The 24,812-nt window shown below is 38.6% G+C and overlaps 2 pseudogenes; both read right to left on the minus strand.

Moving 5' to 3' along the window:
- Positions 1 to 1,643: 1,643 nt before the first annotated feature.
- LOC137194868 (uncharacterized) lies at positions 1,644 to 4,385 on the minus strand (annotated as a pseudogene).
- Positions 4,386 to 18,632: 14,247 nt separating this feature from the next.
- On the minus strand, positions 18,633 to 24,589 carry LOC137194869 (uncharacterized; annotated as a pseudogene).
- Between the last annotated feature and the right edge of the window lie 223 nt (positions 24,590 to 24,812).

The raw sequence follows: 24,812 nt of genomic DNA on the forward strand, positions 1-24,812 counted from the left end.
AGTTGTGGTCATTCACTAACATGGGTTTAACAGTTAAAGTTGACTTCTTTATAAAATGTGCAAATGCTTCTTATATCTATTTTAGGTGAGAGTGTTCTATGACTTGTAGAGTCTTGTTCATGTAACCAGACAAAAAAACAGACAAGTGATTTGTGTTTTATAAATGCTTATATTTTTTAACACAGTAATGTTGAAACTGTGTAATATTAACTGTAGGTACTTCACAGCTGCACTCACAGAGGGAAAAGCAGAAAACCATCAAAGGTGGTATGATTGTTGTTGTAATCCGCAACACCGCAGTTGAAGGTGAGAGTCATGTAGATCACATCCCCCTTTTCTAGTTGAAGAATTAAAGCATTAGACATAGAGATATGGCCAGTGTTACCACTGTAGTCTGAACTATGCATCACTCTCTTGTCATTGTGATTAAGATAAGCACAAATCCAAGCTGAAGTACGGTTGTCCCACATGGTGAATGTGAAGTAGTCGGCTCCTCTGACTGGAGCTGTGAAGATACCTGCATCAGAAGAGAAAGTCAGTGAGGGGTCAGAACTTCTCCCCACATCAGTACTGAAAACTACCTGTAGTTGGGTTGTGGGCCTGGCTCTGGCTAGAAGATCTGCATTAGAGGGGAAATAAATTGTGATTAACATCCACATGTAAAATTTGACCAATATTTCAAACTTTTTTCTAAATAGATCTTTTTACTCCTCTTTCATCAGTTTTGGATTTCACATCTGATAGACTTTAAAACAACATGTTTTCTAATTATATGACATTTTTACTGTAATTTTCTTTTTCTTTTTCTTTTTACCTGCGTTCTCTCTCTTGAAGCTCATACTGGTCTCCAACACTGTCAACACATTCATCACTTTTATTGTGAAATAAGATTATGGTCTGCAGTTTTCACATTTTGTCTTGATTACTATGTAGGCCTACCTGTATTCCTATTCTCAGTTTTCTCTGACCAAAAGATCTGCAATTGAGGGGAAATATTAATAGGTTAAATAGATTAGTTGATTAACAACCCAAGATGTTTCATTTCTGTTAAATCTTTTGACTCCTTTCCAGTTACTTTTGCACGTCACAAATTGCAAATACATGTTTTCTAACATTATATGCAATTTTTATTTTTTAATAATGTTTTTGTAGCTTACTCATGATGTCTATATTGAGCTCCACAACCACATTTTCACTTGTGTTTATTCTGGTCTCCAAAACTGTAATGTTTTTCACAAAAGGTTGCTATGTTCTCTCATCATAAGACAGTTGTGTATGGAGTCAGAGAATATTGTCACTACTTCAAGAGATGATATTGGTTTACAAAACATAAAAGGACACAGATAGGTAAGAGGGGACAGCATGTGAAGAAAAGAAAGAAAAAATTAAAAGAATTAAAAATAAAGAAGCGGAGGGTGTGATCTGTTTGGGTTTGGATGAATTTCAGGCAAGTTTTGCAGGATGGGTTTGGTTTAGGTTTTATTTATGAAAAAAGAAACAAACACTAAAATGTACCTTGTTTTTTAAACTGTGGAGAAGTTGTTGATATTGTCAGTAGAGAACTTTTTCTTCCTGTGTCTTGTTCATGTAACCAGACAAAAATACACACATACAAACAGCTTATTTGGATTTGATATTTTTAATAGTGTAATGTTGTGACATCATGTAATCAACTGTGTTGTTTTTACAGCAGACCTCACATAGCAAAAAGTAGGAATCCACTAAAAGTGGTACCATTATAGTCATTATCAAAAACAATGTAGTTTGAGGGGAGAACCAGATAGATCATATCTCCCTTTTCCAGTTGGAGAATAAACCCATGAGACACAGAGACATAACCATGGTCGTCATTTATATCATAACTAACAGTGATTCTCTTGTTATTGTGATACAGTTCAATACCCATCCAATGTGAAGACCGTGTTTCAAACCAATGGAATCTGAAGGAGTAGGCTCCTCTGACTGGGGCTGTAAAGACACCTGCAACAAAGGAGGAATTCAGTCTATTCATTGATTTGATCAGGCTTTATAGGTGTTTGTCTAATTCTGGGGATTTGTTGCCAAGTCCTTGTATGTTAGACTGTGTTAGAAATCTGATCAACGAGTCAATTCAGTGAAAACACAAACCAAACCAAATACAAGTGAGAACTATCAAAGCTTTCACAGAAAGAACCCATCAGAATAAAAGAAGCTGCCAAATAGAATGAAAATAACTACATAATACTTTAAAACATGTGCAAACTATGTAAAAGAGAAAGTCCCTTCACCAAAATGGCATCATGTATATCCCAGTATAACATACTTTATCTGAAAGAGCTTTATAAGAGCTTCCAACTCAGAACTAGCCTACTGAGAGGACAAGAAATACAAAAATGGAAAAAATATGAAAAATGGAGAGACAGAGAATTTAAAGAGAGATATTCCACATTTAGACAACTAGGGATGCAATAAAAGTTATGTATGAAAAGGCAATTCCAAAAAAATGATAAGTTAGATCATAAATCTATGAGATTGTGTAATAATTCAAACAAAAACAGTGTGAGTAGGTGAAAGAGGTGTACGTACCTGTAGTTGGGTTATAAGCCTGGCCGATGTTGGTGAAAATTTTGCTGAACTTAAGTGTGATGGCAGTATTGAAGGGTCCAACTGCTCCTGCGTCAGTAAGGCCGACAGAAAACGCCACCTTTGGTCGTTCTGTGTGAATGTGGAAGACACACATAGAGAGAATATTTTCCTCTCACATCAGTAACAGCTGCAAAATGTCACTTCTGCCTCATTTAATAACTGTATTCATGTCACTCTGCATACTGCTGCACAGAGGATGAGCCTTGATTTACCGTTGCCATTCTCACTGCTACCATAATATGACTTTTTGACTTTTTATTAATGATATAAGCAGCTCACCTGCATTCTCTCTCTTGAGCTCCTCCACCTGGAGCTCATTGGAGCTCATTCTGGCCTCCAACACTGTGAACACATTCATCATTTTTATTGTAAAGGAGGTAAACTACATAACTGGAACTTGAAATACCTGTATGTGTATCTAATAAACTGGCAGCTGTGTGTTTTGCAGCTTACTGGTGTTCTCCCTCTTGAGCTCCTCCACCACATTTTCAGCAGTGTTCAATCTGGCCTTCAAATCTGTGAACACATTTCTAGTCACTATTATGAAAGGTTTACAGTCGACCAACAGTCAAGTGTAAAATGACATTATATGTATATGTTTATGTTTCAAACATACGATGCTATTTTTGCTTTTTATTGATTTTTGTAGCTCATCTGTGCTCTGTGATGTTTAAAGTTTTCCCACCGAAACATCATTAATGAAACTTACCCTTTATATGTTCTCATTGCTAACATAATAAACTCCTTACCTGTGTTCTCTCTCTCGAGCTCCTCCACTTTGTTGTCACTGGCGGTCATTCTGGCCTCCAAAACTGTGAAAACATTTAAAACTCTTATTGTAAAGTAGGACTATGATCTGCAGTTTCACATTTTTCCTTGATCACTATGTAAACCTACCTGTGCTCTTATTTTCTGTTGCTGTTACTCTGGCTAGAAGATCTGCATTAGAGGAGGAAATAAATTAAGATTAACATCCACATGTAAAAATTCATCAATATGTTAAACTTGTTCCTGCTAAATAGATCTTTTTACTCCTCTTTCATCACTTTTGGGCTTCACATCTGATAGACTTTAAAACAACAACATGTTTTCCAACATAAAATGTCATTTTTTAAAATGTTTCTTTTTTTTACCTGTGTTCTCTCTCTCGAGCTCCTCCACTTTGTTGTCACTGGCGGTCATTCTGGCCTCCAAAACTGTGAATACAATTCAAGTTTTTTTCTTTTTTTTTCCATTTTGAATCTTAGATATTAATCTCAGTAAACACCTTAAAGATTTGGAGACATTCAACTCTTGAGCTTGACAGGAAAAACATCACAAACATGAATGAATTATATATCATTTAATAAAATATAAATATCTACCTGCATTCTTGATTTCACTGGCTGTCAGTCTGGCCTGTATGGCTGGAATAAAAGCAGTAAATTAGTCCTAAAAGTGATGAATATGTGAACATTGCATGAGTCTGTTTAGCACTATGTGAATGAACCTGTATTCTCTTGCTCCAGCTTCTCCATCTTCTTCAGCTCCACACTGTGTTGGACCACCATGTCTCTCAGCTCCTTCAGCTCAGCCCAGATATCAGGGGTGATGTTAGTCTGATCACTGGTTGCTTTAACACTCAGGATCTCAGACTGAACATCTGTCTTAGTGACATCATTCTCTGTCAGCCCTCCACTCTCACCCTGAGCCCTCGTCCAGTACAGACAGAGCAGCAACGCCAGAAAAGCTGCAGCACGCCTCATTGTGAAATATCACCTCTTTAGACAGCAGTCTGACACGTCTCGCTCAGCTCCCGTCTTTATAAACACGTAAAACAGGTCACTGAAGTGCTGTATGAGAATGAACCAGGTGTCTGATAACAAATGTAAAAATAGCACCAAAGATCCTTGAACACTGAACTGCAGACTACAACTAGTTAGAATGATGTTCTTTCCTTCAAAATAACAACATTAAAGGACGGGCTCACAATCTTTCAGGTCTCTCTTAAAACAACAGTCGGGTGCCCTTATGAACATTAAAATGTTCCTGTTCATACTGACCATTAGAAGATCAATTCAAAATGTACTTATAATGTAAGTGATAGGGGCAAAATCCACAGTCCTCCTTCTGTACAGAAATATATTTAAAAGTTTATCTGAAGCTAATATGAAGCTTCAGCATCCAAATGAGTCAAATCAAGTAGATATCTTTCAACGTTACAGTCTTTTTAGTGTCAAAGTTCCTCTTTTTGTTACTATACTTCCACCTGCAGCTCAACAGGGAAACACTGTCCGAGGAAACACAAAGACTGTAAATGTGTCAGATATCCACTTGATATGACTAACTCAGACTGCTGAAGCTGAATAGAAGCTTCACACAGACTTTTAAATGCATTTTTGCACAAAATGACTTTTGGCCTCCATCACTTCCATTGAAAGCACATTTGAAGGATCTTTTCATAGCCAGTATGAACAGGAGGAATGATTACAGCGAGGAAAACCTCTTTCACTGCTCATATGGACACCTGACTGTTGTTTTAAGACAGACTTGAAAAGTTAGGAACCTTTAATGTTGAATGATCATCAGATCCTCATCAGAACTAAACAACTGATAAGTGGGATTTCAGTCTCTGATCTTTTTGTGTGTATGGGTTGCTTTTCCCAGACTCAGGTTTCAATATCCCCAAATTAGAGCTTAGAGTCAGCATTTTAACCCCATAGTAATTCTTTTGTTTCAAATCTTTCAGAGCAAAGCCAACACAGCAACAATGTGCACCCTTTCATATATATATATATATATATATATATATATATATATATATATATATATTGTATGACTTTTTTACAAACTATGCAAAACATTTTTTGGGGTGAAGACATTCTCATGAGTCTCACAGAGGAAAAAGCAGGAATCCAGTGAAGGTAGTACGATCATAGGTATCATCCCATATACCATGGTCTGCAGGTAAAACCATGTAGACCACATCCTCCTTTTCCAGCTGTAGAACCAATGCATTAGTAACACTGATATAGCCATGTTCATCATTGTAATTAGAATTCCATGTCCCTCTCTTGCCATTGTGATAGAGATTAGCACCAATCCAAGTCATTATCCGTCTTTCCCATACAGAGAATGTGAAGTAGTAGGCTCCTCTGACTATAATTTTCTTGTTTTTTTGAAACTACACAGAAATATCTGTGCAAAGGTTTTGAAAAGGTTTTACAAAACTGCATAAAAGAGAAGCTCACTTCACCGCCAGAACCTTATCAGTCACTGAGTGAAAAGTATTTGCACAGCACAATATCACACACATGTCTCAATGTTGGCAAAGTACCAATGACCTGGCTCAAACCTTCTAAGAGGACACAGAGAAACTGTGTTTGTTTCCCAGACTCAGGTTGTAAAGGGCTACAACTCATCTGATGTGTATTAAAGTGTGTTTTTAAAGAATTTATTGCAAATAGTGCTGCAGAGCAAAGCCAACACAACAAAAAACATGTCCAAATATGTAAAGACTCTGCTGCACCATATAAAGCTCTAAGGTGCATAGATGATCCACAGAGTGTCACTGTAGGAGTTGTGGTCATTCACTAGCATGATTGACAGGATGAGAATTTTCTGCAGGGTGAGACATGTCTGTCTCGTTCACACCTGTGTCATCAAACTTATGCAAGTTTTGGGTCCAATCACTTGTATCTCAATTAGTAAATTGAAAACTCTTGATGAGTTTGTGTGTAAAACAAATTCACTTCCTAATTTTCATCAAGCCTATTTTTAGAGAAGTAAAGACTTTTAATCCACACAACCTGGTCAAAGTTTGATTGACATGTGTACTTTACATGTTTGATAAGAGTCCCGGCCTGAACACGTCTACATGACAATATTCCATCAGTGATGCAAACTGGCTGAATAGTGCCCCCAACGAAATTTCAGCGAAGCAGCCCCAGCAGCAGGCAAAATAGTGGACAAAGGAAGTGATGTTTATCTCCTTCTTGCACTGTCTGAAGACATCTACATGCCCGTGACAGAAGCCCTTCGATTGCACCGCAGCCTGACGTGCTCGGAGGCGCAAGGGCCCGTTCAACGCTGCTTACATCTTTAATTTACCTAAAAAGTTGATTTTCAGATCAAAAGAAAAAGATTGACTTTAAAGTCAAATGATAATTTTACAGCAGAACTTGTTCAGGTCGTCCATGGAAGAGGTTTTTTGGTCATTTATTTATGTGTCTTGTTTAGTTTATTTTTAGTTTCCAGAGGGATCACCTATATTTCACAGCTGCTACACTCCCGAAGGATAAAACAGTGGACAGAAAGGTAAGAAATACTTCATCTACATATTTAATATCCCACAACTTTGGGTAAAGATGAAGATGAATTCCCTGTTTTTCTATATTAAACATCCTTGTAACAGTCTTTTCTGCTGACGTTCTTATCCAGAACAGCTCATGAGAGGCTTGAAAACCTGGAAACAGTGAAAGTTTGTGTCTTTTCTGTCCTGGTTTACATAACTTAAAACTTTTATCAGGTAGATAATAGTAAAACACTGACAACTGACAGTTCTTATGTCAACAAATGTAAATACCTGAAGACAACATGAAGTCAGTGACCATATCTCATTCACACTCGTAGTTCAAACAGTGGAGGCAGCAGACACCCTTGTTGAATGTCTAATGGAAACAGCTCATGATAAAAACTGACAGTATGAAACAAACATTCTCATATTTTCATTACATTCACTTTTTAACCCGACGAGTAACTTCAGGTTTTTGTTCAACACACAGTTTTATGTCACTTTATGTTTGATGGTGCCTTGTGTTTGAAGCATCATCCAGCTGGTTTGTCATTGATGTGGATTTGCTGCTCATGTGAATCCTCCCACAGTGTTTCATTAGCAGCTGTAACCACAGTGACTCTGATAAAACAGGAATTAGCAGAATCCATCTGATATGAAGCTGTGGTTTGAATACCACTTCCCTCCTCTTTGAAGAGTAGTCAGATATCTGTGTTCAGGTTTTTGTACAGCCTCTTCTACACTTTCTATCACTGTGTGTAGAGCACAGTAGTAGAGAGCTGTGTCTGCCAGGGTTAGACTCTGTATGGTCAGCTCAGTTGATGTATCTGTTGTTTGGGATTTATATCGTTTATCAGGAATATGATCAAAACCACTGTTTGATTTTGCTCCTTTCCAGAGTATAAACTGAGGTGCCTGAAGGTCAGAATGATGTTTGTACCAGTAAAGTGCAGGGTAATTCCAGTTTGTATCATAGGTACATGTGAGTGTGACAGATTCTCCTTCTCTTCCACTGACTTCATCTTTTACAAGAGAGATTGTGTCTCCAGCTATTAGTCCTGGAAAAAGTAGAGAAAATGAAGCCATTAGACTAACATTGTTCATGAGGCTGAGAGGAGAAGACAGTGGAAAATGTCAACTGTACAGTGTTACTCTGTGGACACAAACTGATCAACTGTTCATTTGACTGATTTCTATAGAAATCATCTTCCAAGGTGTTACCTAGTGAAGGAAACATGTTGTATTAAAGTTCTGTTCCAGAGTCAAATATCCATCATTTGGAAAATATCGCACAATGACAAAAACATACGTACCCACAAGAGCTGAAAACAGTGAAATGACAGCCAGTGTTTCCATGGTTACACAAGTGAAATGTGCTGTAAGTGAATGTTGAGTTTGAATAAGTGTTGAGTGGTTTTGTGAGTTGTGTTTGGTCTGATGTTCACAGCTGGAATCAAACAGCTCTCTGCCATGCAGCCACCTCTGCAGTCAGTAGGAGGAGACTCATATGTCAAATGACATTCATTTGTAAAACTCTTCATCACAACTGTGTCTCATGAGGGAAAAGAATCTAGACTGTTTGATAGGAAACCACTGAAGTTTAACAGTGTGTGACTCCCTCTAGTGGATGTTGTGGAGTATTCTGTTGTCTTTGCTCCAAAGGTTTTTGTACAGAGTTTTGGTGTTTCCTGTCACTGTGGGCTGCAGAGCACAGTAGTACACAGCAGAGTCAGACACTGCAGCAGAGGAGATCTGAAGATGAAATGTGTTTGTTTCTTTGTCATGTTTCAAAGACAACCCTTCTTTCTCTGAATTTTCCATGATGAGCAGCTGTGGAGACGAACTGGACTTCTGTTGATACCAGTAGAGGTTTCTTACAGAACCAGAATAGTTGCAGGAGAGAGTCACATTGTCTCCTTCCAAAGCCAGCATTACATCTGTAAATGGTTTCAGTAAATCCTCAGAGGATCCTGAAAACAACAAATATGTATTTCACCATGAAATTTGTATTTTTAAAATGATAAAATGTCTTTAAACTGAATAACTAAATAAATTTTGAAAAATGAACAGTAGTATATTGAATGATGTCTATCATCTCTTGTTACATGCTGATTGGTGTCCTGAGTACTTACCAGTATGAAAAGTGAGCATCATCATCCAAGTGAAATGAAGTAACATTATTTGACTTGTAGTGAATGAACAATAGAAAGAACACAGTATCTCTTCAGTTCCAAATGAAGCTTTTCATATTCAGTTGTGTAGCTCCTCCTCTTGCTGTGGTCTGTTTACATTCAGGCTGATGGAAGCTTTAGAAATGACAGTGATGCTGCAGTCATCATCATCCAAAAAGGTCAGACTGAAGGAGGAATCTGCAAAAAATTCACCACAATCAATCTGTAGAGAAACAACTTTCTGACAAGTCAAAAAGTCCAAACTGCAAACTGTACAGAAAGTCTAACTGATATTTCTATTCTCAGTTACTCTTCCTCTACCTTCAACTCTGGAAACTCTGATGATCCACACAAACATCCAGCAAACAATCAAACACATGTTTTGACTGTTTTTATCTCTTGTTTTCTCTCTTTTCTTTTGATTCATTTATTCTTAAGAATTTATTTTATTAAAATATATTCAGGATTTTCTGTCATAGACTCACGGTTTGGGACTCTTTGTGTTCTTTGTGTTTTACTGTGTTACACTGATGTTGCCTGGTCCTTTGGGTCATTTGGTTTAGCTTGTTGAAAGACTTTCTTGCATTCTTGGTGGGATTGTGGTGTTGTGGACCTGGGTTTATGTGTTCTGAGACGGTTTGGTTTATGCTGGGTTGTGGTTTGAGTGTTGTGTGTTCTGGTTTTGGTTTGCTCTGTGTTTCCCTTGTGTGTTCCTCCTCTCACCTGCCCTGCTCTGTGTTTCTCCAGCCAATTAGCTCCCTGTTTGTTCTCTTGTTTTGTCACCTCACTCCCCTCTCCTGAGCTTCTCCACCCATCTCCCCACCTGCACCTTGTCTCCTCGTTAGTTCAGTTAGTTTTTAAGTCCTGGTTTTCTGTTCAGTCTTTGTTGGATCCTTTGTTTGTTCTGTATTGTTGAGTCTCTTCTATTCCAGTCGTGTCTTGTATTCTGTTAAGCTCGGCTAGTTCTGTTTTTTGCCTACACGAGCCTCAAAATAAAGAAGGTTTTGCACTCTTTTGCGCCTGGGTTCATATAGAAATATGACAACACAACAATATAACTGGGTCCTGTTGGAATGTCAGATTTTCATGTGCAGCATCATTTGTGTTTCTTCATGAAGCTTTAATGTTCTCCGGCTCGTCCTCCTGCTGTGGTCTGCTGAGAATGTTGCTGATAGAAGGTCACAGTTATTCTAGTTAAGTATTAAACAATACCTGAAGACAACATGAAGTCAGTGACCATATCTCATTCACACTCGTAGTTCAAACAGTGGAGGCAGCAGACACCCTTGTTGAATGTCTAATGGAAACAGCTCATGATAAAAACTGACAGTATGAAACAAACATTCTCATATTTTCATTACATTCACTTTTTAACCCGACGAGTAACTTCAGGTTTTTGTTCAACACACAGTTTTATGTCACTTTATGTTTGATGGTGTCTTGTGTGTGAAGCATCATCCAGCTGGTTTGTCATTGATGTGGATTTGCTGCTCATGTGAATCCTCCCACAGTGTTTCATTAGCAGCTGTAACCACAGTGACTCTGATAAAACAGGAATTAGCAGAATCCATCTGATATGAAGCTGTGGTTTGAATACCACTTCCCTCCTCTTTGAAGAGTAGTCAGATATCTGTGTTCAGGTTTTTGTACAGCCTCTTCTACACTTTCTATCACTGTGTGTGTAGAGCACAGTAGTAGAGAGCTGTGTCTGCCAGGGTTAGACTCTGTATGGTCAGCTCAGTTGATATATATGATGTTTGGGATTTATATCGATTATCAGGAATATATTCACCACTCGCTGATCCTCCTCCTTTCCTGAGTATAAACTGAGGTGCCTGAAGGTCAGAATGATGTTTGTACCAGTAAAGGTAAACACCAGTCTCGGTTGTATCATAGTTACATTTGAGTGTGACAGATTCTCCTTCTCTTCCACTGACTTCATCTTGTTCAGGAGAGATTGTGTCTCCAGCTATTAGTCCTGGAAAAAGTAGAGAAAATGAAGCCATTAGACTAACATTGTTCATGAGGCTGAGAGGAGAAGACAGTGGAAAATGTCAACTGTACAGTGTTACTCTGTGGACACAAACTGATCAACTGTTCATTTGACTGATTTCTATAGAAATCATCTTCCAAGGTGTTACCTAGTGAAGGAAACATGTTGTATTAAAGTTCTGTTCCAGAGTCAAATATCCATCATTTGGAAAATATCACACAATGACAAAAACATACGTACCTACAAGAGCTGAAAACAGTGAAATGACAGCCAGTGTTTCCATGGTTACACAAGTGAAATGCTGTAAGTGAATGTTGAGTTTGAATAAGTGTTGAGTGGTTTTGTGAGTTGTGTTTGGTCTGATGTTCACAGCTGGAATCAAACAGCTCTCTGCCATGCAGCCACCTCTGCAGTCAGTAGGAGGAGACTCATATGTCAAATGACATTAATTTGTAAAACTCTTCATCACAACTGTGTCTCATGAGGGAAAAGAATCTAGACTGTTTGATAAGAAACCACTGAAGTTTAACAGTGTGTGACTCCCTCTAGTGGATGTTGTGGAGTATTCTGTTGTCTTTGCTCCAAAGGTTTTTGTACAGAGTTTTGGTGTTTCCTGTCACTGTGGGCTGCAGAGCACAGTAGTACACAGCAGAGTCAGACACTGCAGCAGAGGAGATCTGCAGTTTGACTCCACGCTTGTCTTCAAACAGTCCAGTAAAGAATCTGGTTTCTGACTTCAGAGAGTCTGCAGGTCTTGTTTTGTTCAATCCTGAGATGTACAGGAGGAATTGTGGTGGTTTTCCTGGATATTGTTGATACCAGAAGAAATAATCATTGCCAGCAGCTTGTTTGGAGTAGTTGTAGGACAGAGTAACAGTGCTGCCTTCTAAACTCTTCTCTTCATTGTTGACTGGAGTGAGTTCTTGACAGCTGACACCTAAAGGAAGAGATAACTCTGTTATAACATGTTGTCAAAGACTCATAACATGAATACATACAACTTCATGCTCAGTTTTCAATCAAACATCAATAGAAGTAAATATGAAGTGTGTCACCTACCTGTTAGTGTGATCAGAAACAAAGTTGAAAACAGACTTAATTGCATCGACACCATCTTGAAGATAAGAAGAAACTGTCTGTGTTGTTTAGTATGAAACACCACAGTGAAAGTTTGTGTCTTTCTGTTCTTCAGTGACAGTTTTGCTCCTCCCTTAATCTCCTCCTCCCTGCTCTCACAGCTCTGACTAATAATGTGTTCAATGTGCTTTTCAGATTGATATAATATCAATCAATAAGAAAATACTAATTATAATTACATGTCAGGACTAATAAACACATAAAACTCAAATTTATTGATAAAGCACATTTAAAAACAACAAGTTGACCAAAGTGCTGAACAATCAAGATAACAAAAGCCATAAACAACACAATAAAGACACAAAGACCAGTTTAACAGACAAAAAGACAACGCAATGCAACTCTCATACTGAGTTAAAAGTCAAGGAATAAAAATGTGTTTTAAGATGGGATTTAAAAACAGGCAGTGTGGGAACCAGTCTAACATGCAGAGGCAACTGGTTCCAGAGTTTGGGGGCTACAACTGCAAAGGCACCATCTCCCCTGTGCTTCAACCTGGATCTTGGAACAACCAGAAGCAACTGGTCAGCAGACCTGAGTGACCTTGATGGGACATGTGGTTGTAAAAGATCAGAGAGACAGATTGGAGCTAGCCCATTTAATGATTTCTAGACAAACAATAAAATCTTCAAATCAATCCTGAAAAAGTGGAGGGAGGCCAGTACGGGGGAAAGCTGCTCTCACTAGTGTTCCTGTTAAAAGACCAGCTGCATGAAAGAAAACCTGAACATTATATTTTACCTACAAAGACAAAGATTGACTTTAAAGTCGAATTATAATTTTACAGCAGAACTTGTTCAGGTCGTCCATGGAAGAGGTTTTTTGGTCATTTATTTATGTGTCTTGTTTAGTTTATTTTTAGTTTCCAGAGGGATCACCTATATTTCACAGCTGCTACACTCCCGAAGGATAAAACAGTGGACAGAAAGGTAAGAAATACTTCATCTACATATTTAATATCCCACAACTTTGGGTAAAGATGAAGATGAATTCCCTGTTTTTCTATATTAAACATCCTTGTAACAGTCTTTTCTGCTGACGTTCTTATCCAGAACAGCTCATGAGAGGCTTGAAAACCTGGAAACAGTGAAAGTTTGTGTCTTTTCTGTCCTGGTTTACATAACTTAAAACTTTTATCAGGTAGATAATAGTAAAACATTGACAACTGACAGTTCTTATGTCAACAAATGTAAATACCTGAAGACAACATGAAGTCAGTGACCATATCTCATTCACACTCGTAGTTCAAACAGTGGAGGCAGCAGACACCCTTGTTGAATGTCTAATGGAAACAGCTCATGATAAAAACTGACAGTATGAAACAAACATTCTCATATTTTCATTACATTCACTTTTTAACCCGACGAGTAACTTCAGGTTTTTGTTCAACACACAGTTTTATGTCACTTTATGTTTGATGGTGTCTTGTGTTTGAAGCGTCATCCAGCTGGTTTGTCATTGATGTGGATTTGCTGCTCATGTGAATCCTCCCACAGTGTTTCATTAGCAGCTGTAACCACAGTGACTCTGATAAAACAGGAATTAGCAGAATCCATCTGATATGAAGCTGTGGTTTGAATACCACTTCCCTCCTCTTTGAAGAGTAGTCAGATATCTGTGTTCAGGTTTTTGTACAGCCTCTTCTACACTTTCTATCACTGTGTGTCTACAGCACAGTAGTAGAGAGCTGTGTCTGCCAGGGTTAGACTCTGTATGGACAGCTCAGTTGATGTAGCTGATGTTTTGGATGTATATCGTTTATCAGGAATATATTCACCACTCGCTGATCCTCCTCCTTTCACCAGTATAAACTGAGGTGCCTGAAGATCAGAATGATGTTTGTACCAGTAAAGGTGAGCACCCCTTGCACTTGTCTTATAGGTACATGTGAGTGTGACAGATTCTCCTTCTCTTCCACTGACTTCATCTTTTACAGGAGAGATTGTGTCTCCAGCTATTAGTCCTGGAAAAAGTAGAGAAAATGAAGCCATTAGACTAACATTGTTCATGAGGCTGAGAGGAGAAGACAGTGGAAAATGTCAACTGTACAGTGTTACTCTGTGGACACAAACTGATCAACTGTTCATTTGACTGATTTCTATAGAAATCATCTTCCAAGGTGTTACCTAGTGAAGGAAACATGTTGTATTAAAGTTCTGTTCCAGAGTCAAATATCCATCATTTGGAAAATATCACACAATGACAAAAACATACGTACCTACAAGAGCTGAAAACAGTAAAATGACAGCCAGTGTTTCCATGGTTACACAAGTGAAATGCTGTAAGTGAATGTTGAGTTTGAATAAGTGTTGAGTGGTTTTGTGAGTTGTGTTTGGTCTGATGTTCACAGCTGGAATCAAACAGCTCTCTGCCATGCAGCCACCTCTGCAGTCAGTAGGAGGAGACTCATATGTCAAATGACATTCATTTGTAAAACTCTTCATCACAACTGTGTCTCATGAGGGAAAAGAATCTAGACTGTTTGATAAGAAACCACTGAAGTTTAACAGTGTGTGACTCCCTCTAGTGGATGTTGTGGAGTATTCTGTTGTCTTTGCTCCAAAGGTTTTTGTACAGAGTTTTGGTGTTTCCTGTCACTGTGGGCTGCAGAGCACAGTAGTACACAGCAGAGTCAGACAGCTGCAGCTTCTGGATCTTCAGAGGAACTGATGTCCCGTTAACTGTAGCACCAAATCTGTTTTTCTGGAACTCTGCAGCATTATCTCCTCCACCAGACTTGTAACGCTGCAGCATATACTTTGGAAAATCATTTAATTCTTGTTTGTACCAGAACAAAGTGGGACCTGTGTTACTGGTCTCAAATGTACAAGGAAGTGTAACTGTGTCTCCTTCAGCAGCAATGACATCTCCTGTTGGCTGGGTCACGCTGTCTTGTCCTTTACACTCTGGGGAAGAACAGAACATGCAGAGGAAGAGACGAATCAATAAAGATGATTGATTAAAGGAGAACAATCAGCAGCTTTAAAGAGTTACCTAGCAGACACTGAGACATCTAGAATAGTCTGTTTTTACTGACTGCTGACTGTCAGACTGAACCACATCTTTTTTTCTAAAAAGTTATAAATGGCAGCAGAAATAACTTGTTCCCTCTATGATGGACATTAAAAGCACTTATAGCTCAGTTGTGTGTTAAAAACTGTTGAGAAAGGAAACACATTCTGTTTTCTGTCTTACCGAAGAAAAGAGCAGCAAGAATAATCCACAGCCAATGTTCCATCTCTACAACAAGGTTTAAATCAACAGGAGAAACTATCTGATGTTCAACATTCAGTCTGAGAATTGTTCTCTTCACAGCAGCAGTTATTATTGACAGAATGGTTGAACACAGTGCAGAAGTAGTGCACCGCCTACTTGATAATGTGGCCCTCTAGTGGAGGTAAAAAGTTCAGTACAACAGTGTGGAAAAAAGGCTTCCAGCAGCTTGTCAGTGTGTCAGCTTGTGTTTTTGTACAGAGACTGTGGGTTTGCTGTCACTGTGGGCCTCACAGCACAGTAGTACAGAGCAGAGTCTGTCACTGCAGCAGAGGAGATCTGCAGATCCATTTGAGTTTTATCTGCACTCACTTTAAAAGACAGTCTAGGTACTGGATCTGATATTGGATTTCCTGTGCCATAATGAGAAATAAGGAATTCTGGTGGCTTTCCCGGATATTGTCGATACCAGAAGAATCGATCAGAACCAGGTTTTGAGTATTTGTAGGACAGAGTAACAGTGCTGCCTTCTAAACTGTTCTCTTCATTGTTGACTGGAGTGAGTTCTTCACAGCTGACACCTAAAGGAAGAGATAACTCTGTTATAACATGTTAAAGTCACGATCAAGGAATCACATTCAGACAAAAGTGGAATTGAATTTTTTTCATCCAGAAACTTTCATACCTGTCAGAATGACTAGAAACAGTAAAGAAAATACATAATAGTCCAATGCCAGCATGTTGAATGAAGGTAATGTTTGTGGTTTGTGTATTGAACTCTGCTGAATATGGAAGTTCGTCTCTCTTCTATAGTTCAGTAACAGCTTAGCTCCTCCCTGAATCTCTCCGTCTCCTCTTAGATCTGTATTTTCACTTCTCTCAGTTACTCTTCCTCTACCTTCAACTCTGGAAACTCTGATGCTGCAGTCACCATCATATAAATCATGTTTCACTCATGTTGGATATAAATAGTGTTTGTTTCTTCATTATCATTGAGTCAAACAGATGAAACCAACATACAAAGTATAAAAAAGTCTCATGTAGAAATGATTTGCTCTACTGATTATGAAAGTGTTGAGATGAAATTACATTACAGTTGATGATTTTTGATGATTCTTGTTCCAAACCAACCAAAGTGAGATCAGGGAGAGATGAAAAGCAAAGTGTCTCTGAGGAAACTTAAAGAAACTGAGCTTCTGAATTCTGACATTATATAAAGTCTTGAGTGTTAGTTTACTTCAAATACACACAATGTCTCAATGAGTGTTACAGGACAACTTCTCTACTTTGGTGAATGTCATTGTACCTGCTGGAATTTAAGCAGTTAAACATCAGCTTCAACCTAAATCTGTTGCTTTTAGATAATCAATGAAAATAATTATTGATCCTGTGTCTTGTTTTTTTATCCTCTGGACCAAACTGTCAGGTTGTGTGAAGCAGTTTGAGCTTTAAGGATCAAACAGCAGTGGAGAGAAAGGACATCCTTGGTGGTTTCCTCTCTGTTGTTAGATTAGTTGTCTGAAGAGTTACTGTGTGATACTCTCACTTATGTCAACAACAGCTCACATACAAAGTTAACATCCCAAAACCTAATTGTCATCAGTGTTGCACCATACAACTACATATCAAATTCATATTCAAATAAGCTTTATTGACATGACAGATCACAAACCTATATTACCAAAACACTACAGAAAATTATTAACATTGACAGATGATTAGCAATAAATATAACAATCATATCAAATACAATATAATAAAAGGCTTTTTTTTTACAGATGTAATCACACAGAAACATGTAGTACAGAGCTTGTTTCTCTTAAAGTATGACAATATTTAACATATTTTGCAGCTATTACTGCACACTGACTTCTCTCCCCACATAGAGGCAGGTTCTGAGGGTCGGGGAGATGGATCAACTCAGGATATATATGATTTATTTTTTCTCTCTTAAATCCTTATATTTCTCACAGTATAACAGGAAGTGAGATGCTGTCTCAACCTCTCTTTTATGACAAAGTGAACACAGCCTGGCCTCCCTGGGGAGCCTGTTCTGCCTGTGACGACCTGTTTCTATGGCCCGGCTGTGTCCACTCAGTCTGTCAGTGTTTTCCTTAGTTTTCTATCAGTCACGGTGGTCAGGTACTCTGCCACCATGTACTCTCTCTTTAGGGTCAAATACAATTCTAATTTACTTTGTGATTCGGTGGTTTGGTTCCAATATTTGATATCGTCTTCTTGTTGTTTTGAGATGATTGAGTTGGGCCAGATTGTTTGGTGTCTGTCCTGAAGCCCTGGTGTGTGAGGGCAGAGCTTCAGGACCAGCTGGCAGAGGGGACTCTTATCTTTGTTCAACTCTTGGCACTGAAGGACTTTGTACTGGTAGGAGTGGGGGTCGCTAGATTGGAGGTCTTTATAAAATTTGATGTCTGGCTTTTGAATTTGAATTATTAAAGAGTATTTAAGTAGTAAGTTTATCACTCTCCATCATTCTTTCATCTTAATTTCTGCACTTTTCCTGAGAATTTCATCATTTGAACAAATCCAGACTGTTTCATAACTAACTTGAACTTTAGTGGACGGGGCTCTGAAACCAGCTGTTGACATTCGGTGATCAGTGAGGTTCAACTCCAACAATCACAATTTTTTGTGTGTTAATAACAAATGTGCCTCTGAGAAATGATCCAAACTGTATCTGAGATGTTCTGTTGTCACTTTTGTCCACACTGGAGGATCTTGTTGTTCCTCTTTGAGTTTAACTGATATCAGAAAGTTATTTTTTACATCTCAAAAATCACTGAGTTGAACAGTCAACACAAATAAACTACTTTGTGTTAATTATACTGTTATTATATATGTATAACTGTCTGGTTGTTTGTTGCTGCATCATATCTCTGTTATTCATGTTCAGCTCATTAACATCAGAGTTTCAGTTTTATAAAACAAACACTTAGACCACTGAAGTTTAACAGTGTGTGACTCCCTCTAGTGGATGTTGTGGAGTATTCTGTTGTCTTTGCTCCAAAGGTTTTTGTACAGAGTTTTGGTGTTTCCTGTCACTGCTACAAAAAAAACCTTACAAACACAAACTAAAATGAAACACACAGCAGTGAAAACAACATCAATAAATCCAAAAAAGCAGCATCATATAAAATAGGGTTAAAATAGTAAATAGAAGTATAAAATCATCATCAGTCCAAACTTGATTTGAATAAAGCAATCAGAGAGAATGAGCCACTTTGAAAAGCTGCGTTTTGAGACGGGATTTGAAGGTTGGGAGAGAATCAGTGTTGCGTATGTCTGGGAGACAGAGGTCCAGAGGTGAGGGGCAGCACAGCTGAAGGCTCTGGACCCCATGGTTGTCAAGCAGGCAGGAGGTGTAGTGAGGAGAATGGCAGAGGATGATCTGAGAGTACAGGAGGGTGTGAAGGTGTGAAGGAGGTCAGAGAGATACAGAGGTGCTAACTTATGAAGGGCCTTGAAGGTGAGAAGTAGAATCTTAAAGACAATACGGTGTTTAACAGGAAGCCAGTATAGTTGCTGGAGAACAGAGGTGAAATGTTCTTTGGAAGAGGTTCTGGTAATGATACAGGCGGCAGAATCTTGAACCAGTTGAAGTTTATGGAGGAACTTGTGAGGAAGACCAGAAAGGATAGAGTTGAAGTAATCGATACAGGATGTAATCAGAGCATGAGTGAGAATGGCAGTACTGTTGGATGTAAGAGACAGACAGAGATGAGAGATATTGTGTAAGTGGAAGTCAGCAGACAGGGTGATGTTATTGATGTGTGGCTCAAAGGATAATGTGCTGTCAAGGATGACGCCCAGACTCTTAACCTGGGGGGAAGGGGTGACTGTGGAATAATCAATAGTCAGTGAAAAACTGGTGAGTTTGGATAAAGTAGATTTTGTACCCACGAGGAGAATCTCTGTTTTATCACTGTTAAGTTGGAGGAAATTATGTGAAAGCCAGGATTTGATTTCCGGCAGGCAAGCGGAAGAGGAAGAGGATGTAAGAGTGGAAGTAGGTTTGGTAGACAGGTAGAGCTGGGTGTCGTCCGCATAGCAGTGGAACTGTATACCAAATTTTCTGAAAATATGGCCAAGTGGTGAGAGATAAATGATAAAACGAAGGAGGCCCAAGACAGAGCCCTGAGGAACACCGCTAATAACAGGGAAGGACTGGGTTGACCTTGTTCAGGTCGTCCATGGAAGAGGTTTTTTGGTCATTTATTTATGTGTCTTGTTTAGTTTATTTTTAGTTTCCAGAGGGATCACCTATATTTCACAGCTGCTACATTCCCGAAGGATAAAACAGTGGACAGAAAGGTAAGAAATACTTAATTTACATATTTGATATCCCATAACTTTGGGTAAAGATGAAGATGAATTCCCTGTTTTTCTATATTAAACATCCTTGTAACAGTCTTTTCTGCTGACGTTCTTATCCAGAACAGCTCATGAGAGGCTTGAAAACCTGGAAACAGTGAAAGTTTGAGTCTTTTCTGTCCTGGTTTACATAACTTAAAACTTTTATCAGGTAGATAATAGTAAAACACTGACAACTGACAGTTCTTATGTCAATAAATGTAAATACCTGAAGACAACATGAAGTCAGTGACCATATCTCATTCACACTCGTAGTTCAAACAGTGGAGGCAGCAGACACCCTTGTTGAATGTCTAATGGAAACAGCTCATGATAAAAACTGACAGTATGAAACAAACATTCTCATATTTTCATTACATTCACTTTTTAACCCGACGAGTAACTTCAGGTTTTTGTTCAACACACAGTTTTATGTCACTTTATGTTTGATGGTGTCTTTTGTTTGAAGCATCATCCAGCTGGTTTGTCATTGATGTGGATTTGCTGCTCATGTGAATCCTCCCACAGTGTTTCATTAGCAGCTGTAACCACAGTGACTCTGATAAAACAGGAATTAGCAGAATCCATCTGATATGAAGCTGTGGTTTGAATACCACTTCCCTCCTCTTTGAAGAGTAGTCAGATATCTGTGTTCAGGTTTTTGTACAGCCTCTTCTACACTTTCTATCACTGTGTGTCTAGAGCACAGTAGTAGAGAGCAGAGTCTGCCAGGGTTAGACTCTGTATGGTCAGCTCAGTTGTTGTATCTGATGTTTGGGATTTATATCGTTCATCAGGAATATATTCTTGATGACTCACTGATCCTGCTCCTTTCCTGAGTATAAACTGAGGTGCCTGAAGATCAGAATGATGTTTGTACCAGTAAAGGTGAGCACCCCTTGCACTTGTCTTATAGGTACATGTGAGTGTGACAGATTCTCCTTCTCTTCCACTGACTTCATCTTTTACAGGAGAGATTGTGTCTCCAGCTATTAGTCCTGGAAAAAGTAGAGAAAATGAAGCCATTAGACTAACATTGTTCATGAGGCTGAGAGGAGAAGACAGTGGAAAATGTCAACTGTACAGTGTTACTCTGTGGACACAAACTGATCAACTGTTCATTTGACTGATTTCTATAGAAATCATCTTCCAAGGTGTTACCTAGTGAAGGAAACATGTTGTATTAAAGTTCTGTTCCAGAGTCAAATATCCATCATTTGGAAAATATCACACAATGACAAAAACATACGTACCTACAAGAGCTGAAAACAGTAAAATGACAGCCAGTGTTTCCATGGTTACACAAGTGAAATGCTGTAAGTGAATGTTGAGTTTGAATAAGTGTTGAGTGGTTTTGTGAGTTGTGTTTGGTCTGATGTTCACAGCTGGAATCAAACAGCTCTCTGCCATGCAGCCACCTCTGCAGTCAGTAGGAGGAGACTCATATGTCAAATGACATTCATTTGTAAAACTCTTCATCACAACTGTGTCTCATGAGGGAAAAGAATCTAGACTGTTTGATAAGAAACCACTGAAGTTTAACAGTGTGTGACTCCCTCTAGTGGATGTTGTGGAGTATTCTGTTGTCTTTGCTCCAAAGGTTTTTGTACAGAGTTTTGGTGTTTCCTGTCACTGTGGGCTGCAGAGCACAGTAGTACACAGCAGAGTCAGACAGCTGCAGCTTCTGGATCTTCAGAGGAACTGATGTTTTGTTCAATGTAGCATCAAATCTGTTTTTCTGGAACTCTGCAGCATTATCTCCTCCTCCAGACAATCGTCGCAAAACATACTTTGGGAAATCATTTACTTCTTGTTTGTACCAGAACAAATAGGGAGTTCCACTGCTCTTATATTGACAGCCAAGTGTAACTGTGTCTCCTTCAGCAGCAATGACATCTTCTGTTGGCTGGGTCACACTGTCTTGTCCTTTACACTCTGGGGAAGAACAGAACATGCAGAGGAAGAGATAAATCAATAAAGATTATTGATTAAAGGAGAACAATCAGCAGCTTTAAAGAGTTACCTAGCAGACACTGAGACATCTAGAAAAAATATACATGGAGGCAGAAATTACCTGTTCCCTCTATGATGGACATTAAAAGCACTTATAGATCAGTTGTGTGTTAAAAACTGTTGAGAAAGGAAACACATTCTGCTTTCTGTCTTACCAAAGAAAAGAGCAGCAAGAATAATCCACAGCCAATGTTCCATCTCTATAACAAGGTTTAAATTAACAGGAGAAACTATCTGATGTTCAACATTCAGTCTGAGAATTGTTCTCTTCACAGCAGCAGTTATTATTGACAGAATGGTTGAATTGCAGAAGTAGTGCACCGCCTACTTGATAATGTGGCCCTCTAGTGGAGGTAAAAAGTTCAGTACAACAGTGTGGAAAAAAGGCTTCCAGCAGCTTGTCAGTGTGTCAGCTTGTGTTTTTGTACAGAGACTTTGGGTTTGCTGTCACTGTGGGCCTCACAGCACAGTAGTACAGAGCAGAGTCTGTCACTGCAGCAGAGGAGATCTGCAGATCCATTTGGGTTTTATCTGCACTCACTTTAAAAGACAGTCTAGGTACTGGATCTGATATTGGATCCCCTGAACCGAAATGGGAAATAAGGAACTCTGGTGGTTTTCCTGGATATTGTCGATACCAGAAGAAATAATCATTGTCAGCAGCTTCTTTGTAGTATTTGTAGGACAGAGTAACAGTGCTGCCTTCTAAACTGTTCTCTTCATTGTTGACTGGAGTGAGTTCTTCACATCTGACACCTAAAGGAAGAGATAACTCTGTTATAACATGTTAAAGTCACGATCAAGGAATCACATTCAGACAAAAGTGGAATTGAATTTTTTCCATGCAGAAACTTTCATACCTGTCAGAATGACTAGAAACAGTAAATAAAATACATAATAGTCCAATGCCAGCATGTTGACTGAAGGTAATGTTTGTGGTTTGTGTATTGAACTCTGCTGAATATGGAAGTTTGTCTCTCTTCTATAGTTCAGTAACAGCTTAGCTCCTCCCTGAATCTCTTAGATCTGTATTTTCACTTCTCTCAGTTATAGAAAGGTAGCCACGATGATTTAAAGGATGGATCACATTTTCAGGGTTTGCAAACTCAAGAAGGATCTAATCTATGTTCCTAAAGTTGATACAACATTTATTTGTCTCGTTATAACGTAAGTCAGCTGAAGAGCTTGAAGGAAAGCTCAGCATCAAATATTCCATCCAGACCATAAGCAGTATGCTTAACATTAATCGACACCTTAGCAGGTTTGAGTTAAACTGGTCTAAAGAATTTTAATGGCAAGTTGAAGGATCTCTTTTCTAGAATCACTCAAATGCTGTTGTTTCACACTTTGCTGTAACTAACTAAATATATCAGATTCTATAGTTACCAATTCAAAGGCAACACATGAACTGAAAGTGAGAGGACCTAGGATTGAACCCTGTGGTACACCTGAAATATTGTGACCCGAGAAATCAGTTCTATTCTATTATAAAATGAAGAATAAAAAGATTCAATACCAGAGTCTGAAGTTACACAGTTCATGGAGATGATGGATTCAAGTTGTTTTATCTCTAAATAGTAGAGTTCAAATTCAGAAGGATCAGCAAAACCTAAAAACTGTTGTTTCAAATAACCGAATATTTCATTTAGCATCTTATATTCAAGAATATATTCAGGAATTCTGCTGATGTTCTGATCCAGAACAGCTCATGAGAGGATTGAAAACCTGTTTTGTTTTAAACATCACAGTGACAGTTTGTGTCTTTTCTGTCCTTCAGTCATAGTTTTGTTCCTCAATAAATCCCTTCCTACCTCACCTCACAGCTCAACTAAAGGGAACATATTGGACTTGGAGTCATGTTTAACAGACAGCATCTCTGAGCTGATGAATAGTATCTATGAAACATTTTGTACTGTAATACTTGGTGATTGTAACTGATATAATGCACCATACTGCCAATTCATGCTTTTTCCTTGTATTAATAAATCTATTCAGACTCTATACCTGTATTCTAATTTTGCTGCTGTTTTTATCACCACTACAAGAAATCCAGACTATTTGATAAGAAACCACTGAAGTTTAACAGTGTGTGACTCCCTCTAGTGGATGTTGTGGAGTATTCTGTTGTCTTTGCTCCAAAGGTTTTTGTACAGAGTTTTGGTGTTTCCTGTCACTGTGGGCTGCAGAGCACAGTAGTACACAGCAGAGTCAGACAGCTGCAGCTTCTGGATCTTCAGAGGAACTGATGTTTTGTTCAATGTAGCATCAAATCTGTCTCTGGAACTCAGCAGCATTATCTCCTCCTCCAGACATGTAACGCCGCAGCATAAACTTTGGAAAATCATTTACTTCTTGTTTGTACCAGAATAAGTATGAATTTGTGTCACTGGTCTTAAATGTACAAGCAAGTGTAACTGTGTCTCCTTCAGCAGCAGTGACATCTCCTGTTGGCTGGGTCACGCTGTCTTGTCCTTTACACTCTGGGGAAGAACAGAACATGCAGAGGAAGAGATGAATCAATAAAGATGATTGATTAAAGGAGAACAATCAGCAGCTTTAAAGAGTTACCTAGCAGACACTGAGATGTCTAGAATAGTCTGTTTCTATTGACTGCTGTCTGTCAGACTGAACTACATCTTGTTTTCTAAAAAAGTTATAAATGTTTCCTTTATGTTGGACATTAAAAGCACTTATAGATCAGTTCTGTGTTAAAAACTGTTGAGAAAGGAAACACATTCTGCTTTCTGTCTTACCAAAGAAAAGAGCAGCAAGAATAATCCACAGCCAATGTTCCATCTCTACAACAAGGTTTAAATCAACAGGAGAAACTATCTGATGTTCAACATTCAGTCTGAGAATTGTTCTCTTCACAGCAGCAGTTATTATTGACAGAATGGTTGAACACAGTGCAGAAGTAGTGCACCGCCTACTTGATAATGTGGCCCTCTAGTGGAGGTAAAAAGTTCAGTACAACAGTGTGGAAAAAAGGCTTCCAGCAGCTTGTCAGTGTGTCAGCTTG

This window comes from Thunnus thynnus, chromosome 12 (assembly GCF_963924715.1).
Source record: "Thunnus thynnus chromosome 12, fThuThy2.1, whole genome shotgun sequence".
NCBI classification, from domain to species: domain Eukaryota; kingdom Metazoa; phylum Chordata; class Actinopteri; order Scombriformes; family Scombridae; genus Thunnus; species Thunnus thynnus.